Here is a 19355-nt window from a genome sequence, read left to right on the forward strand (position 1 = left end):
ATTAGAGCGAGCGCAAGCGAGCTGCGCTCGTGCGCGGAATAAGGAAAACAAAAAGAATCGAACGAAGCTCTCCCAACAACTTGTGCAGTCGCGCGCGCTCTGCTGCTACAGTCGTTATTCTCGCTCGAACGACTGTTTGCCCTGGCGTGTATAGCGAGCTCACAGTCCAGCCGATTCAAGGAATGCCGGATCGCGAGCAACAGAGAATGCAAGATAAAGCGGAGCCGAGTGCATAATACTCGGAGCTTCGTCTGGATGTGTGCGTCGGATGATAATGCGATATGCGCGCGATATACTGTTCCAAGGACTTTGTGCGCGCCGCGTCTATTACAATGAATATTAATTAAAAATCTCGCTCGAATTACCGGCTTTCTGCGAATCAGAGTAATTCAAAATTGATATTGCATTTATGATGATTGAAATTCGACTCTTTGTTTTCGAATTCGTGCATACATTTCAAATTCAATGAGCAAATGTTTGCAAATATTCGTAAATCCGACTTGTTAAAATATTGATGAATGAACTAGCAACATTTCTGTATTAATGCGCAGCATTAATATTTCTGAACTCTACTACTGAAATTTTAATCCGCGAACGTCCGAATTGCACATTGCAGTCTGCTTTACTCCGAGTCATATACGGCGTATGCTTTCCACTCGCAAAAAGAGTTGCTGGTAAGTTTTCCACGCGCCCGCTCTTGTTCGATCCATGCGCACAGCTGCGATTGTGCGCGTTGCCCATAGTTTTCCGTAGTTTTGACGCCTTTCAAGAAAAGGTCTCGCGCGCGTCGAATCGAATCTCTGTCTTTCTCGTCGTCGATAAGAGTGTGCATTTCGTATGAAAAAATATCACGTCGATGCAGAGAGCTGCAGATCATTTCGGGCAACTTTTCAGCGTTCGTTTCTCCACCGATCGACGTTCTCTTGCTATTTTGCTCTCTTTCCCTTTTGCGCTCTATCTTTGTCCAACTGCAGTTGTATACAGCAACCCGTTGCACCGTCAAGCGGTGACTACGATTAAGAGCATTGTTATCGCACAATAGCCGCGGCTGCTACGGCAAACAATGCTGGGATTTAGACAATCGGCTCCCGATCGAAACGCGCCAGCGACGGCCCGACTGCGCCACTGCTGTGTGAAACAGTCACCGGGTCGATGCCTCTGCTGCTTTATAACGCTGAAATCGCGTCGCACTCGCGGATTTATATTGACGCGTAGCGCGCAGGGGGAGGAGAGAGAGGCTAGATGGCTCGACGCGACGCCTCTACGTGCCGGCGCTGTCGCTGTGCGGTATAGGGCTGAGAGACAATGATCTCTCGAACCACGAAATGTATATGCGTAAATATGGGGCCGGAGCGACGGACCGATTAAATTCGGACATATCTGATCGGCAGCTGGGGCAGCTACTGCCGTTCTATTGCCGGGATAGTGTACATATCGGAAGGTGCAAAATAAACACTGCAGCTATTAATGCTACGGCTCAACGGCGCTCCGGTATGCCGATCTACCATACTGTCGCGCACTCTACAGCTTCCGGGAAATTTTTAATCAGTTTGGTTGCTCGTTATGCTGCTCTGTTTGATTAATGATTCAAGGTACACGGCGCTGTTCAGTTTGTTCGAATTAATCGCGCGTCGTATTTGAGGAGATTCACAGTCTTTTTCAGTCCTGAAAATAAAATATCCTCTCTTCCAACACTCGACTGCTGTCTCACGTTTGATTTCTCGCGAACTCACTACGTTCGCGCGCGGGCACGCGCGTAACAATCACATTCTCGTTTAAAAATCTGTGAATTCAAAAGTAAACTTCGTCGCGTCAGAAGAAACTTTTTACAGGCGTGCGCTCGCGCAAAAAGTTGGCTTTGATCATTTGTTTGCTCGCGCGCGCGGCGGCGGCGCGCTTCCGACAAACGCTCTCTGGATTTTCAACGAAGTCAAGCAGCCGGACAGGCAAAGAAAATGAATCCCCACTGGCGACACGTGCCGGAGGTGCGCAGGAAACAATAATGATAATAACGAGAGAGAGAGAGAGAGAGAGAGAGAGAGAGAGAGAGAATAAGCAAAGGCGAATGTCGAGAGAAAGAAGAGTGCGTTATATTGAAGTGCACAAATAAGCATCGCGCAGCTGCGCGGAATGTTAAAGCAATTGTCTCTGTGGCATCGAACGAGAGAGAGGGAAAGAGAGGCAGAGAGATAGAGACTGTACCGGCAAAAGAGAAGAACAAAGAGGAAAAACAGCAAACTGCTACAGATGTTTGAGTTAACTGCGCGCTGTGGTGGCGGCCCCAGAAATTGTCTAGCGCAAGGGAATTTTGCTGATACAGTAAACTAAACACCGTGGTGCGTGGTCAGTGGAAAAACGCTCGAATCGGCTGGTTTTTCGGTTTTATCCTCTTTTTCCTGCGAGAGTTATTGGGACGAATTAACCGGGACTTTTTGCGTTCTTAACATTTTCCAACTGGTGCACTGATTTCATTTAGTTTAAATGGATGAATTCTAGCCGAGTTCTCGCACCTTAACAATTTAATTATAATTATTTTATAAAATAACGAGCATACAAATTTAAACATAAAATCGTTCTTTACAGATTATCGGCGATCGTGTTCAACGACAGCGAGAGAAAAATACAGCGATGAAACCATCTTCTTCGGCACACGGGTGAGAATATAATACTTCATGATCAAATTAAAAATATCGTATTCAATTTTCAATTTTAATGAATTAACTCGCGATAACCCAATAATCCCGTCGAATGAAGCTCGGACTGTCCCCAGTCAGTTACGCCGCATTCCTCGCATCTCCACTTTGCTTCAACAATATACCTAGATCATCCCCTCGCACGCGCGCGCACGGCCAGGCACCGGCGGAAGCACATAAGGTCGAGCCAGGCGACAGTATATATGATTGATGGCGAGTGCCGATATAGGCGCGCAATTGGGATTTGCGGCGTCCGGTTGCATGATAGGTTCGTGGATCGCCCCCCCCCCCTCCCCCGCCCCTACTCACACGCTCGCAAATATTATTACAAGGGCCGCGTGTCGCAGCCCGCGGGAGCAGCGGTAGCAGCATGAGCCGGCCTCCCCGAGCAGTTCGCACGTGGCGAAAACGTGCAGCTCGGGAAATTACAGAGCGCGTGGGTGTGCGCGCACAGGCTGCCGTGTACGAGCGGACTGGGATTCGAGCAGCTATGCCTATATACGCAGTACTTCTCTATAAGCGGAGGAACCGACGCCGCCGTGGTGGCAGACGATCGATCCGAGAGTGCATACATACGATAGCCCGCGAATTTTCGGTCTCCGGCCAACCGGCGCGGAAATCTCTATTTTTCTTTCGCCCCGGTCTTTGGAGAATTAAAGTTCAAGCGCGCAAGTGGAGATTTCTTCGCGGCGGCGAGAGAGCGCTTGTAAAAAGGCGACCTATTCGGCTGAACGGTTTTCCGCTGAAATGGCTTTAATAAATATCTGAGTCGGTCCACGGGATATGGACCGTTCGTGTGCATTCATTTGCAATTTGAGTGGTTCGTGAAAAGTTTACTGTACGTGCAGACTGCTCGGTACTTTCTTCGGCCTCTAATATGGGCAATATAATCGGCTTTCTCTGCTGCAGTCCCGCATGCGGGCGCGTTTTGAAAGAACAATTATGTGCAGAAAAACTCCGGCTTCGCGAGCACGTCAGCTGCAAGAAGAGAGTTCGCTAAAAAGATTAATTTAATCATTCTACGCTACCGCTCTGCAGCAGAACGTAAAAAAACGAAGATCCGTGACGGAGGGGAAAGGGGGTGTAGGTGGCCAGCGAATCTTCAAAGATAATTGAAACCCATGCGGAAAGCTGAAGCTCTCCGGAGATGGCCATTAATTAGAGTCATAGATCTTGCCGAGAACGGGTTGTGACAACTGGGCCAATCCCCTCCCCTCTGTTCCTTTTCGCGCGCGCGCTCTATGCTCGTCTAATAGCAGTTACCTTATACCTACCCATTGGTCGCGCCCGTATCCGCTGCGGTGGCCAATTTCTCTCGAGCTGCGGCTGAAGCTGCAGTAGCAGCATCGGCTTTCTCCTCTGAGCTCACTTGAGATGTCACCGCCGCAGCAAGCTCATTTTCCATTAGAGCTCGGGGCTTATCTCTCTCGATTCGGCTCATTGTGCGCCGCCGGTTCGCCGAGTATGGCTTTCGACAAACAACGCGATACGCGTCCTTCTGACTCCGCATTGATGTTTTTAATCTCCCGAAACGTGGTAAATTCTCCTGTTCTCAGGTAAAATACAGTCAGTGCTGCAGTGCGCCGACATGATTTGAAACTTTAAAGACTCGCTCGTGACTAGTCGTCAAGAAGTTATAAAGAGCGCGAGTTACCCTGCTCAAGCGACGCTTTAAAAACTTAACGCCCCTCGCGGTTTCCACAGACTTAATTTCACCACGTACGGGGCTTTTTTAGGAGACGCCGTTCGGAAAAGGTTATCGTCCCCGGCGGAGTACAACCACGCTCAAGTAGATAACGGCTGTGTGTGTTGAGACGACGCGATGCCGATCCCTGAAAAAACTCAATAGCTTAATGAAATGTACAATCAAAGTGTGGTGCTGTCAAAGTGCTGGCAAACTCGCAGACGGGCGACGCCGTTGTTCGCTAACTATCTCTCCCCCTCTCGAGCGAGAGAACAGAAATAAGTGGGCAGACATTAATTTGATTGAGCGCGAAGCGAAAAAATGACAGCCGGAGGAAGGGAGGTGGCTCGTCGGCCAGTGAAAAGGCACTAGAGGCTATTATCGAGACGTTTCTCTTCGGCGCGCAGTGGGCCATCGCGGGCCGCAAAAGTGAAACGTCACACAGACACGAAGAAGAAAATGAGAGAAGAGGAGAGGCGGCAGCCAGCGCGGCGGCCCCCGACGTCTTTGTACGTTCTTGTGGTGCCAATAGATAATTCCCCTTTTCTCTTTCCTCACCGATGAGCTTTACGCGCGAGAAAATCGGATGCCCCTTACGCGCGGCTGAAAGAAAAACGATTTTGCCCGGCTGAACGCTCGCGAACGCTGTAGCGCGCGGCAGGCTTCGCCAGCTCGCGCTACGCCGAGCAGACTGTAGTCGAGGAAGGAGAAGAGAAATCGATTGTGCAGTCGGGCTCCCATGATTGAAGAACAATTTTTTTTCGGCGATTTCTCCTTGGCGTTTGAAAGCTCGATTAAAAGCTGTTCGCGGGTCGAGACTTTTGCGAATAAGCGCGTATCTCGAGATATACAGCTCTGGTATAGAATATAACCCAACCGAAATCTGCAGCCGATTCGACGCACGCTGCGCTTCGCCGTAATTTCCGACACAAAGTTTACTGATTACACGTGATCATTGCTTTCGGCCGAGAAACGTTAATTCGAGCATCCGTTCGCTAACGTCACACTAGCGCACCGAGGAAATGCGCCGTACCGTTTGCATCGGGTACGCAGGCAGATTTTTATAGGCGCAACTTTTTTGCACGCGCGGAAATAGCGCATTCACAAAAGCCGCACGATCGCGCAGGAAAATCAATATGGAAGCGTAACGAAATCAGAGCGGAAATAAAGCGATTCTGTTGGAGTGCCAGTCCGTAGCAAGAGAGAGAGAGAGAGAGAGAGAGAGAGAGAGAGAGAGAGAGAGAGAGTGAGAGAGAGAGAGAGCTTACGCGTATATCGCCTTTTATCCGCGTTCGCGTATTTCCGCCCCAGAAAAGTCTCCTGCTCTCGCAATATAATTTTGCGACTCTCTCACTCTCCTTCTCCCTGTCCTCTATATAGCCCTCTATCCCTCCCACCGGCTGCGGCTGTAAAAACGCAGCGGAGGCGCGCACGCACACGGTTAACAAAAAAAAGGCGCATGCGGTTGCGGGTCGTCAGCGATCGATTCGCGCCAATTCCGCGGAGCGTCGCGCGTGTATGTGCAGCCTCGTAAATTCTACTCGACTGAGTTTCCGGGGGCCGTTATTATTAGTTCGATTTGCAGGCGTATAATTGCTCGTGATCGTTTTCCCGTTTCTTCCGGAGCGTTGCGCGCATACGTTCTCTCTCTTTCGCGGCGCTAATCCGCGCAACGAGCCGCGACGAGGGGGACAAATGAGCGCGGTGGAAGGAACGACGCGGAAAGAGAAAAAATACACCGAGAGCGCTGCTACGGCGGAAATACCCCGCGCATGTGGGAGTGCGCGTGGCACTGCGAAGTAGTCGTGTGTATACACGTATAGACGCGCTTTAATCGCTGCCGCGCCGTATCGTCGATGACGCTTTCGCCGCGATTCTCCTTTATCCAGGCTGCGTTTCTTCCTCTTCTTCCCTCGTCCAATAGCTATCTGTGCAGCGAGACGTCGCGGGGAGGAGGCGGATGAGAAGCTGAAGCGTGAGGAGGAAAGGAAGGAAGCCCGCGCGCTCTTGATCATCCTTTCGGAAATATCAGGTGCTCGTTCGCTCGCCGAGAGAATGGCCCGACAATATACCGGCCGCAGTTAATTTGAATGGCCTCGGGGTGTAAACAGCAGAAGCGACGGACAAACGCAGCATTGAAAATGCCTATTTATATAGTGCTCGCGGCGTATCTAACAGAAGGGTAGCAATATTTCCCGCTTGGATTTTTGCCAAGTACGTCGTATCTCTGCAACACCGCATTAATCTGACTTTGCTTGTGCCGCATATAAGAAAATATCTCGTTCAAGCGACTACATTCACGCACGATTACGTTCATTCGTCCAATCATCCCGAACGAGGAGCTTTGAAAAAAGCGTTTCGGGAAATTCAGCTCGCGCGCGTACAGCGTTAGTCGTTAGTAAAACTTCGCCGACTGCACATAAGTCACGCGACGTTATGAATTCAGGAGAGCCGATAAGTCGGCCTTGCATGCGAAAACGAACGAACGAATGAATGAATGAATGAAAAGTCGAGCTAAAAATAAACCGCGCACTCGTGAGAGAGAGAGAGAGAGAGATGAAAGCCCCCCGGTGCGGTCGTCGGTCTCGGGATTCATGCGCGCCTGTTATCCCAAAATTTTACGAGCTTTATCCGCAAGCTGTAGCCCCCTCCCCCCTGCCCCCCAACCGAGGCAGCTGCCCTCTCAGCAAACACAGGCGGGCGTGCTTTACGCACAAACAGGGTCTGCGATACCGCTACCTATATCTGTCAAGGTCGAAACGGCAGCTCGGAGACTCTCAGTTAGGGCCGGCAGCGGCAGCGGCGGCAGCAGCAGTTGGCCAGCAATGCATCAAGCTCCGGTAATTTACGGTGCTCCGGTTAACCCCTTCCGCACCGTACGTCCTTCAGCTATACGCGGTCGTATTCCTCCTCCTCCTCCTCCTGCTGCTGCTGCTGCTGCAGCTCCGCAAGCAGATTCTCGCTGCAAGCTCCGGCGATCCCTTTCCTATCAGTCGCGCTCCGGCGGCGCGCGAGCATTTAAAAGTCAGATATCTCAGCTATGCCGCGCCGCGTTACTTTTCTCTCTTTGTTAGCCGCCGGCTGCAAATCGTTCGTCTTCGCGAGCCCGCTCCGCGGCCGCCATATTCGTCAGGGTAAAAGCCCTCATAAATATCGCGCAGCCGCTGCCGGTGCGCGTACATATAAATTTGAATTATTTAAAGAGCCGTATGGCGGCGGCTTCCATGCATGCACACACACACGTAGGACGTATAGTCGACGTCTTGCTCGCGGAGAGGAAGGATTATTGTACTTTTATCTCGTGCATCATATGCGACGAGGGTCGGGGGGGGGGGGGGCATATAGTCCGAATGGTATACGCGAGACACCGCTCATTAGAATATAATACGCACCAGGACAATCTTGTTCAAAAGTTTGGACACGGACGTTTAAGCGGCGGCGAAAACGGACTAATTTGTCATTCAAATTCGGAGATATATTATACGAGAGAAGTCGCTCGCGGAGAACGTGCCGGGGGCTGCGCGCGTGATACGGGACACTTGCATTATTTCGAGTTTAATGGATCCGCCTCGGACTTGCCATACTTGCGCGAAACTTTTGCGCGGTCCGCAGTCGTGGATTTCAGCAGCTCCATTGTGCGCACTGACGCTCTTGTGGTTTTTTTCCCGCGTTTCGTCGTTGATGTGCTCAAAAGGACGCACGAATCAGAGATTCTTCTCCACTCAGGCTCGAGAAGAAAGGAGCAGCGACTGGTTGGGCGAAAGTTGGAATCAGTGACGCGCGGGAGGACGGCTCGGCTCGTATTATAGAGCTCCGAATAGATTAGCAGTCCTGCGCAGAAAAGTTCGCTCGTTAAGATTCCGTCGTACGATTGATTTTTAAGAGCTCGTAAAACGAATGATCAGCCGTGAGCGCGCGAGCGCGCTGATTGATGCGTAGACGCGCGTGGAGTAAAGGCTCCTACTCTCGAGCGTGCTCTGGATCGATCTTTGATGCCCTCACTCTAGCTTATACGTCCCGGGCTGCCTTTTTCTGGATAAGTTCGGAAGTTGCCATCTGAGAGAAAGACGGCAGAACGGCGCATTCTTACCGAAACTAACGAATTTCCGGCAGTCCTTTAAGCAGACTGCTGCGAGAGTACCTCGTAAACAATGGGGAAAGCCCATTTTCCACCAACTTTTGCCTCGCTCACTGCAACGAGGCCTAGATGGACAAAATAATAACGATAGCGCACGCGTCAATCCTTGCTTGTAGCCGTCGAACATGACGAGTCTCGCGCTGAAATTTTTTCGAGCCAAAGGATCCCAGGCTCGCAAAGAAATCAGTGTCGCAGCGCGGGAAGGAAACTGGAAAGCTCTCAGAGAATTTTGGCATTATCATAATAATACGCGCACGTCGCAATGGCTCCTGGACTTTGCGCTTGAGAAAGAGAGAGAGGAGCACACAAGTTCCGAAAAGTCCATAGAGCCTCCAGCAGAGCGGCTCTTGCTTACATTTCTGTGTATAATTTCGCTTCTTCTTCTTTGTCGGTGCTATTTCGCTGTGCAGCAAACGGGCTCTCCCTCTCCCTCCCTCTTGTTCTCTGGTTAGATGACTACGGCGACAGCGACTATGCGCGAGTGCTTTTCTCGTTTCCATTATTAGAGAAGAGAAAGAGAGAGAGAGAGAGAGAGAGAGAGAGAGAGAGAGGGAGAGCGAGCGGCGACTACGTTTGCCCTCTCTCCTGCGGGCTACAACTACTAGTGCAGTCTCTTTTGATCTTCCACCCTGGAAACTTAACAGCTCGTTTCCGCCTTCCTGAAAAAGATAGGAAGTAGTGCGCTACTTCAGTAAGCCTTATTTTATTACCATGCAAGGTCCTTAATCCTGATGAATGGATGGGGCTGCCGCATAGATACTGCTGCTATTAGCTAATTCCCTAGGTGAAAAGCGAAAAAACATCACAGAGCCGGAGAGGTGAATTGCTCGCCCTATTCTTCCTGCTCCTGCTGCTGCTTCAAGATTAAGTTTAAATAAAATAAAAATTGTTAATTCAAACTTCGAAAAATATTTGCGACCAAAGTCGCAGATCTATACCCGATCTGAGGCCCATAGCTACCATGCGTAGCCATTCGAGTCGTCCCGAAAACGCTGCTCAAATCATAATTGTATAATGAACGGAATTTCGTCGCGTGTGCGTGAAATATTGACTCGTCGGCTGGGTTCTAAATTATCTCGGTTAACGAGCGGAACGCGTTAATGATCGGTTACGGAACGAACGATGTTTTTCATATAAACAAACACGCGTAATATGTTCGCCATAAATCAACGTGTGCAGGAACAAATCGATATGTATTGGATGTAAAATTATTCGAGAAACGCAATAGCCGTGGAAGGACTTGCGGAGCGAGTTGAATTAAATCGTCGTCTCGAGCGCGACTCGATGCCCGCGATATCGAACCTCCGGCAAAGGCGGATGCTCTGATTACCCAAACTATCGCATTCGTTACACCGCCGGTAAAGCAGCTAGAGAGGGAGAGATAGATAGAGAGAAAGCGACTCGGGCTAGTCGGCGGAATCGTTGCACACACACATACACTCCACGAACAGTAGGAGGGAGCAAGGGAGAGAGAGCGAGAAGCGGGGCATTAAGTGTAATTAGAGCAGAAGTCACGGCGCCGTTCGCTCGTGCACGCGCGCATCCTTCCTTCTTCCTCCTATAGCCTTGATCGTCTCCTCCTGCGGCTGCTTCTGCTGCTTCTACCAAGGGCTGCAGCAGCAGCAAAAGTAGCAGCGTCGTCGTCGTCGTCGTCGTTGTCAGCGTAACAGGAAATGCATATTTCATGGAGAACATGCAAATTAAGTGCGCGGGAGGATCGGCGTGCCGTAGTCGTTGTGCTCTTCCTGCTCGTGCTCTCACGCACGCCACACACGCGGGGGATATGATACTCGCTAGACATACAGCAGTTTACTTCCGCTCCGCTCGTACGGCTGTACCTTTCCTCGGAGCACGTACATCGGCGCCGCGAGAATATGGAAAAAAGAGCCAGCCTATCAGCGCGACTCGCTCGTCGCGCTTCTCTCCTCGCCCCCTCGGTTCTCGTTTACCACACCGTGCGCGTGCGGCGCAACTCTCTCTCTCTCTCTCTCTCTCTCTCTCTCTCTCTCTCTCTCTCTCTCTCTCTCAGTCCGGCGCTCAAACTACGTGACTTTGTCCGAAATTCCGCTCTACAGCCTTTTATGCATAACCACTTATACGTGCGAACTCGCCTTGGGTCCGAGGGCACGTGGCCTGACTCGATGGCAAATTTCCTAAATGTTAGCTCGACGTTCCATTCTATTTACACGCCCGACGCGCCCTCTACGCCGGGCACCCGTACCTATACGTAACGCCCGAGTGACTTACCGCTTAGAGTACGAGATGAATGGAGCCGCGATACGCGTGCTGGAAGCTGCGCTTACACTGGCCGGCAATATGAAAACGAAATTGGCGAGGTAAGCATGGACTGTATACATTACACGCGAGTGCCATTATGCCGCGACACGCTTGCTTATTTCGTGGCCGGCAGTCTAGCTCGCAGACACGTGAAAACTCGAGTTTTTTCAGGAGCAAAAATTTCGGAGCGAACGTAATAGAGGGCTTTTCGAGTATTTTCGAAGCTTTCAACAACGCGTAAATCGGGAAAAGTATTTGATCGCGAAAGTTGAATTTCAATTACTTTGCCCTCGCAAACGATGGCTAAGAATGCGCGCAGGTATATGCGCGTATATAAAGCGCTGAAATGCAAAAGTTCAAGGGACGGTACAGAACTTTGCCAACACTGCGGCTCTGCACTTTGTTTAAGCACTGGGTACTACGAGTTCGGCTCGTTTGAAAATCTTCTTATTTTATAAACATACTTTGCCCTGCTCCATATAAACGAAAGGACTTTATCCGGATAGTTGAAGGATAATTTTCTCTTTATAAATTTGAACTGTTTGAAATTGTCATGGCTACTTTTGCAGCAGTTATTATTCGAAAGGAAAGTATAGCAAAAGCGTATATTTTGTTTCCTTTCATCGTTCGTCGAGGATTTTAAATTATGCAAATTTAATTAAATCTCATTAAAGTTTATATCATAATTATATTTCCATAAAGCAGACCTTCTTAATAATAACTGAGACTCCGGCACTGTGCAATATTCATCCGTCAGATCCAATCTATCTCCAGAGTCGCAGCCAGGTCAAGTGAGCAAAACTCGTCAATCTTAATCGCTATCGCTTTTTTCTTCAACTCGTTCGCTCTTTTCCGGCCAACTAATCATCCTGCTAATTTCGCATTAGAGTCTCGAAACGCTCTTCTCAATCGGCCCCTTGTCACGAGCGGCGAAAGGTCGCCTTTGAAGTGACGAGCCCCGACTTCTGAGCTTTCGCCGCACACGTGAAACACTGCCCTCTCAAAAATGAGACACTGTCATCGGTTCCCGCGGCCTTTCCCCTCGCTATCGCGCACATACATACGTGTAATAGCTACGAGCCGGCGCAGCGCGCGCCGCCGCAGTAGCTAGAGTCAGGATCGAGTCAGCCGGCCCGAACGGCGCGCGAGCCTCAGTCTACCGTGGGCGCACCTACCGGCAGCATGCCGCCGTCGCGCGCTGCTCTCTACTCCCGCCGCTCGCGTGTACCAGTGCGACGTTAGATCGCGGCCTCTATCCATCTATATCTATCTATCTCTCTGTACACAGTGCAATCGTCCGCGTGGTGCTTCCGAGCAGCTCATACTATATAGAGGTGATCGTTCCGTCTTGGCCCTTCGTATGGGAAAGCAACTGCTGAAGATTATTACTGCATAAATCGGTGTGCGCCAGTGGATATACAGCTGGTGAACGGATAATCCGCTGTGCGAACCGATAGAGGGAATACTCGAGTTCCACGAGTCCTGCGGGCTATTCATCCTCGACGAGAAGCGCGGACTTTCATTTTTTTACCTCCCTCGTCCCATCAGGTAAGCTTTATGGCTCGTACGCGCGTATGCGACCGACGCTCTCTCGACCTTCTTTTCATTCATGCTTCGCGCGAGTTTCCCTTCCCCGAGTCTGCACAAACGAGGGCTTTGTGCGTGGAAGTTTTTTTTTTCACACAACTGTGCGACGCGACACTATTAGGAACCACCGCCGAGCGCTTTCTCAGCCGCGAGACTCTTTGTCCGCGGCGAAACTCGGAGTTATTCTCGGAGTTGCGAACAATAGGCTCGCGTGCGCGAGGATTCCTCGCGGCGCGCACTTTTTCCCAAGTTGCGCGCACGTCAAATTGACTTCATTGAGAATGAATCGCAGCGGGATAAAAGCGCGCCGCAAGTTTTCGCTGCTGTTCTCGCGCGCGTAACTTTTATTGCCGCCACGAACAGTCTCCCGGAAATCCCGTATTCACGCACCTGATAGAGCCGCATTACGTATGGCTATGTTCATTTTTCACGGGCACGGCGTACACAAGACCGAACGGAAGACGTCAAGCAGCGCGGAAAATGAGTTTATTTATTCGTACGCAAGCGAGCGGCTGAATGAAAATATTGAATTTTAATGGGACCATGCAGTTCTTGCCAGATTAATAAATAACGTGCACGCGGGGCGTTTGTAATCGGAGTGTTTACGCGTAACTCGAAGCTGTGGCACTCGGTATGCGAAAGAACGCCAAAAACAACGTGCTCGCGAGGTTATTTATCAATGATAACGCTTGTAATGCACCGACGCGGCAGGGCTGTATACGTATTTGCCTTTGGTTTCCGAGCGCTCGTGGAATGCTGATAGCCAATCGATGGACAATTAGCTCGTTGATCGCACTTGCTTTTTTGCTGGCTTTCGAACTTCTATAATAGCGCACGAAAGCCCGCGGTGCGCATTATTGGCATTCCCATAATAAACTGTAACGGACAGACGAGTCGGAAAGCGAAAAAGAATAGACGCGGGCTTGAACCGCGGACCTCGAGATTAACAAACGGGAGCTCTAACCACTGAGCTAACGTCTACGATACATTCGGACGCTATGTATCGTAGTACGGCTCGGCGGCAAACCGAGCGCGCAGCGACGTTCCACTTGTATTTTCGTAGTCGATAAATTTAACGGCGTTAGGACATCAAAAATTAAAGGAATTGATTAATGCGACATTTGAATTGACTGAGTTTTTCTCGATTCTGCTTTTCCTCGAACGCGATTAATTGACGCTTTTTATTATACTTTTTAAAGTGCAGAGAAACAGTGATTGATGGATTCGGAAAACTAAAGCTAACCCGACCTAAAATCTCGCTGTTTTGCTCGAGCCGAGGGCGTATTGCGAGTCGTAGAGCTCTTTGTAAAATAATATTAACTGCCTTCATATTCGCCGATTCGTTTAGTAAATAGCCTTGCAGTAGAGTGCTTTCTTGGAGCACTTACCTTGCATTCCTGGGTTTAAGTGGCCTGACAATGAGTCCTCGTGCTCGCATCGTGTTTCAAACTTAAAATTTTATAACACGCGAACCTGCGATACTCGAAATATGCGAGCATTGCGATCTCTATCGTGCATTTGTACAGAAGTATATTAATTATATTAATTAATTTTCTCCATAGTTAAAAAAGGCATTCATTAACCGAGTGCATAACGTTGGAAAAACTCGGTTTTCCAATTAAAATTTGAAAATTAAACAAGCCCTACGATTTTAGGACGGCGTCATTATCCATTGCAATTATACAGAATAGGAATATATGACCGAATTTCGCATGGCTCGTAAAAACCCAAATGAAAAATCCGCCTTCGACGTTAGCTGCCGCTGAATTAGAGCGACAATTTAGCCCGTATAAGAAATTAATCCGCGAGCCATTTTCGTGCTTCACGCGAACGCTGAAAATTTCCCCGCAGGCCGGTGCGAATCAGATTCGCAAACGCATAAATTAACAGATGGGTGAAACAGCCAGCGCAGGAGCACATTCACGGCGCGCATGAAAGACTCCGCACGCGCGCGCGAGTCTGCACTAAAACTAGCTGGATATATTCGCTTGTTATTTCAGAATTTGTGATTCATAGCGCATCGCTCGCGCCACCGTCGTGGCTGCTACCCACACTCTCCTCTTGGCTATATATACGTGTGTATGTATAGGCTCACACCCCTCGCGGCGCCGACACACTTCAATATTCTTGCAGTGCGAATCCGTTTGTTAAATTATTCAATGCAATTTAAAGTGCTGACCTCGCGCTCTTGCGCACACAGACGCGCGTGCACTCATACACATATATACGCGAGCGTACAGCCATAGCACAGCACGAGGAGCCGCAGTCGAAACTAAATTAACAAGCGGGACCACCTGCACGACTGGTTTTCCCCCCAAGGAAATGCCATAGGGAAAGAAGTTAAGAAGTTAAAGTAAATTAGCGCTTGAGGCTGCGCGCTCGCGAGAGAGCCGGACGAGTTGTTCGCGAGCGCACTGGCTCAGAAATGCATATTACCGGCTTGCAGCTCGAAGAAAAATTAGAAATTTTGATGGCTCATGAAATTAATTCGTCAAGTTATAATGAGATTGCGCGAGACTGCGCCAGAGCAAAAAAAACGATCGGCCTTGGGCTTGGCTTTTTGTCGAACTTATCACTTTACATTAATTTCTATATATAAAACAGATTATACGCGAATTTCATCCTTGTTCTATCTCTAAAGGTACTTATATGCAAATACTGTTTGAATAATCGATCACGAAATTACTTCAATTTCAATTTGTACTTGTATACCTTCCGGTTTAATCTCGTGCCAGTAGTGCGTATGCCGGAGGGCATCGTAGAACAAATTTCAATTGCTCTTATCAGTACCGTGCTCTTTCTGTTCTCGCATCGACCGCATGCTTTACAATATGCAAGTACTCCGAGCTTTTTCAATTTTCCGCAATTTCGCAAATGAGATATAGCCAATCATTCCAGTAGGATACAACAGGAGGGCGCACAATAGAATGCACACGTGAGACTTTTAAAGCCCGCACACAGCCAGAAAAGAACAGTGTGTCATCGCGGTGTACAGAGAGCAGTGACGAACATCCGTACGTCAAGTGAAACCCAGAAATCCCTTGCGTTCAGTTTGTCTGTAGGACATACACACACACGCACACACTGGCAAGCAATAATAATTCTCGCAAACGCTGAGATTGCCTCACTTTCCATTAAATCACACGGGACGAGGGCGGAGCGGGCTACAGGAGGGAGTTTCCGGGATACAGCGCTAATTCGACGGCAGCACCGCTGCTACTGCCGCTGACTCCCCGCGGAGAAACAGCTCGCTCGATTAACTTCTAAGTTATACGTGGAGAGCGACGTTATGTGTGCCGCTTCGCTCAGCACCGGAAATTTACTCTTCTCGATTTACTTGCGAGATGCCGTCGCCACCGCGCGCAGTACACTCGGCGCGCTCGAGGAAATAATATCGCGCGCGCGCGCGCGCGCGAGGACTATTGCGAAACCAGGTCGATTACCACGCGCACCGACTTTCTTTTAACGCCGCTGCACTGACGAAATTTATGGGACGAGAGCGGCGCCTGAAAAGACATCCCTGTATAGCGAGAAAATAGAAACTTTAGTGAATACAAAGTGGCTCGGGTGCGAAGGGAGTGCTTCGTTCTTACAGCATTCAGTTACCCGGCTTGCAGGGGGTAATTTTCGTAATTTTCTGCGAAAGAAGAGTTAATGGAATCGATGTCCGGTGCTTTTCCCAAGGGTCAATTTTCAAATGAACATATACCAGCAGTTTGTATTCAATCGAGTACGCGCTCATTCTCGTGGAATGCTCTTTGTACGCCGAATGTTCAGTATTTTTATTTTCCAAGCCTTTCGCTTAAACTAGAGCCCTACATGTTCAACTGCACACGGGTCGGCGACTTTCGAGAACCTCGTTATGCTGCGTGCGAAAGAAACGAGGGAGAATGGGAGAGGAAGAAAAAAAAACATAAAATGTATAGCGTCAAATTGAATCTACACAGGTATTCTGCTTCCGACTCTCTGGGGGCGGCTGAAATTGTTGCACGCGAGAGTGCCATAACAAAGGTATTGCATTCCTTTTGCCCGACTATTTTCGTAAATTATAACAAAAAAAAAATTTAATTTAATCTTCCCGAGCTCTCCGCGTTGTCCTTTTAATTTTATCCCAACATTACTTATATGACTAACTGTAATAAAATCCAAAGTGTATATGCCTTTTTTGCGACGTTCGAGCCAAAATAAAAAGAAACTCATTTGAATTTCATGGTTCTTTTTTCGCCACTTTAATTTATTGCCACCTTTCGTGAGTGATTGCCTGGAATAAATGAACACGGTTATACTCTTTGCATAATGTAAATTCATCGCGCTTTCCTTTTCATCTTATCTTTTCGTGTTACTTAAAATGGCTTTTAAATATTATTCAACATGTACCGAATGTAGGTCAATCGAAGATGAATGCATCGAAGATCCACAGGGGGTCTACATAAAGCATCTGTATGAATAACGAACCCAAAAGCTAAAGGAAGGTAATTTCAGAAAGAACGAGTGTTTTATTACCCGAAAACAGTAGCCAAGACCATAATAGAGTAAACATAGATTGCATTATTGAGGATTTAATAAAGGTTTTCTAGGAAAAAGCGCTAAGCGAGAATCGATTCCTTGATATTGCTATACTTGCTGGAGCTTCACTCGGCTAGGACAGTCTATTGCTCGATTTTGTGACACTTTTTTGCGTTCCTTGGCGCCCCTCTTTCTGGCGCACTTCTGTTCTTTAACTTCAATATACTCTACTCCTGAAGTTTCACGAATCTCATTTTGTCATCGTCTAGACGGGATAGAAAACGACGTTCGGATCGAGCTGGAACTGCCTTTTCAATCGTAAGACATCGTTCAGCTTCCTGAAAAATGTCAATACATCAATAAATCTTGTGGGCAATCAATCAATTCGATTACTCAGCTAACGCATCAGTCTAACTAATTTATGTTCGATATTTCTTCTGACGTACATTCTTATGATGGAAAAAGGACCAGTCACATAGAAATAAATATTTCAATCGCACTGCATGGTAGAATAAAGGATAAATGTCCAGTCAAAATAATTTATTCACAGTAGGTTCGTGCTGCAGGTGTATCTCGGATTGTAGTTTATGAAATCTTGATCTTGAAATATGAAGAAAAATGACAATACCATACCGATATAACTAATATAAAAAAACTTTTCACGCGTTGACGAATAATGCGATTTCAGATGTAAATCGATTTCGATTCAATACAAACTTGATAGTTAATGAATTTTCTTGGAAGCGGATTTACCCGGGGTCATCGCATACCCTTTGGATACAAATTTGAACTATGCACCTATAGCTCAAATAGAGCGAGAGAGCTCTGTGGATTAGAGTAGACGGCAATCAAATTACAAGCTTCGGAGCTTACGCGTTACAATCACTAAATTCATCAAGCTCCATCGACCGCATCAGTGTATCGAGTTGTTGGAGCTTTGAATCATATATATGTGTAACCACGTTACCATTGTACGACTCGCTATTCATCATTTCAGTATTAACAAACGTAATTATAATTTATGTATAGCCTTGCTTGCGTAAATCATAAATTGAATTATACTAATTTGTTAGTTATAGCTTTTATTTCCGCTAATCTACACGTCACTCGCAGGTTACTCGAAGCCTATAACTTTTAAGACAACCGGGTTGATCGACGTGCTCAAAATTAGCACTGCTGCATGTCCGGAAAGTTCGGCCCGAAAAGACTGGCTGCTGTCATGCATATACTCCAGTAGCTCCACTCCGAGCCTCATCTCGGGGGAGTTCAGAGTAGGGGAAGGTGGAAGAGAGTGAGAGAGAGAGAGAGAGAGAGAGAGAGAGAGAGAGAGATCCGCGAACTATACGTTAATTTTCGATGTAAGTTATTACACGTGAGTGGCAGCTTTGACTTGAATACTTATTGTGCCAAAGACCTAGGGTCCGATCGCTTAAAAAGATACGATAGCTTTGAAATTAATGAAGTCAAGAAATCAGAACAAAGCTATCATTAATTTACAGACCGTCACTATTTCGATGGCTGAACCGAATATAAAATCGGAATCAATGTTTAATAAGCGGTTTTGCATTTCGTGCAGGTTAGCTCGCCACAGAAATGCAAACAATGAAATTTCGAAGTTCTCGCGTAGACGCAGACTTGAATACCTTCTACATGCTGATGTCGAGGCGATGCTTTTCCGTGAGAGGGGGGGGGGAGGCTGATAGAGCGAATCGATCCAGTATCTCATTAGAAATTTACAAGTATGCGCTAAGTTTCCGGGCGCGAGCACACGAAGACACCAACTCGATCATCTCGAAATTATCATCGCGGGTAGCGCGCAAGGAGTGTCTGCAGCAAAGCGAGCGAATTCTGCGAAAAAGGTATGCATTTCTCAAACTAAATACATTCTCATTGCGTTAGTAGAGGAAGCGGGAAAATAATCGAGTCGCCCTCCTGATTGCTCTGGGCTTTAAGTCGAGACGGGAGTCATCGACCTGCAGCAAAACTATATTAATATAAGTTTTTGCATCAGCATCGACAAACTTTGCGCTTTTATTAGATTAAGATTTTTCATGCAACTCAAAGCAGAAGTTGAGTTTACGAGTTCGTATTTTAATTGCGACGTTTTAATACAATATCCGAGCGTAGTTTTCAAATAATAAAGTCGACTGTCGCTATCTCTTTATGAGCTGCTGCTGTCTATAATGAATTCCGAGCATTTTTCTTTGATCGCTCGATGCACGAGTAGATTATTAAGGCAGTCGGGCTACTTATATAGCATATCCAGATTATCGACCTCTCACCTTTATCTCGAAGAGCACTACTCCCATTGTATAACCAAGGTTGTGTGTCTTCAAACTTCGACGATATCTTCACGCTTGATCTCGGGGTATTATAGCGCAAAATCGAGCGCTTTCATAACCATGAAGAATTTCTTAACTGCTTAATCTCTCTTTTATCTGAAGATCTTATTAAATCATCGATGGATTTA

The 19355-nt window shown here is 47.8% G+C and overlaps 1 protein-coding gene across 4 annotated transcripts in view; it reads left to right on the forward strand.

Moving 5' to 3' along the window:
* The window catches only part of LOC100121996 (protein artichoke), a 113824-nt gene that overhangs the window by 45663 nt on the left and 48806 nt on the right, over positions 1–19355 (forward strand). For 2 of the 4 annotated variants that reach the window (XM_031932235.2, XM_031932234.1), the window contains exon 2: positions 2584–2654. The gene's annotated coding sequence lies outside the window, so the exon portion shown is untranslated. Of the gene's footprint in view, positions 1–2583; positions 2655–11945; positions 12341–19355 lie in introns of those variants that run through there. The other 2 variants (XM_016988257.3, XM_016988258.2) reach the window with 2 other exon arrangements.

The sequence above is a fragment of the Nasonia vitripennis genome, chromosome 5, assembly GCF_009193385.2.
Source record: "Nasonia vitripennis strain AsymCx chromosome 5, Nvit_psr_1.1, whole genome shotgun sequence".
Taxonomy (NCBI): Eukaryota; Metazoa; Arthropoda; class Insecta; order Hymenoptera; family Pteromalidae; genus Nasonia; species Nasonia vitripennis.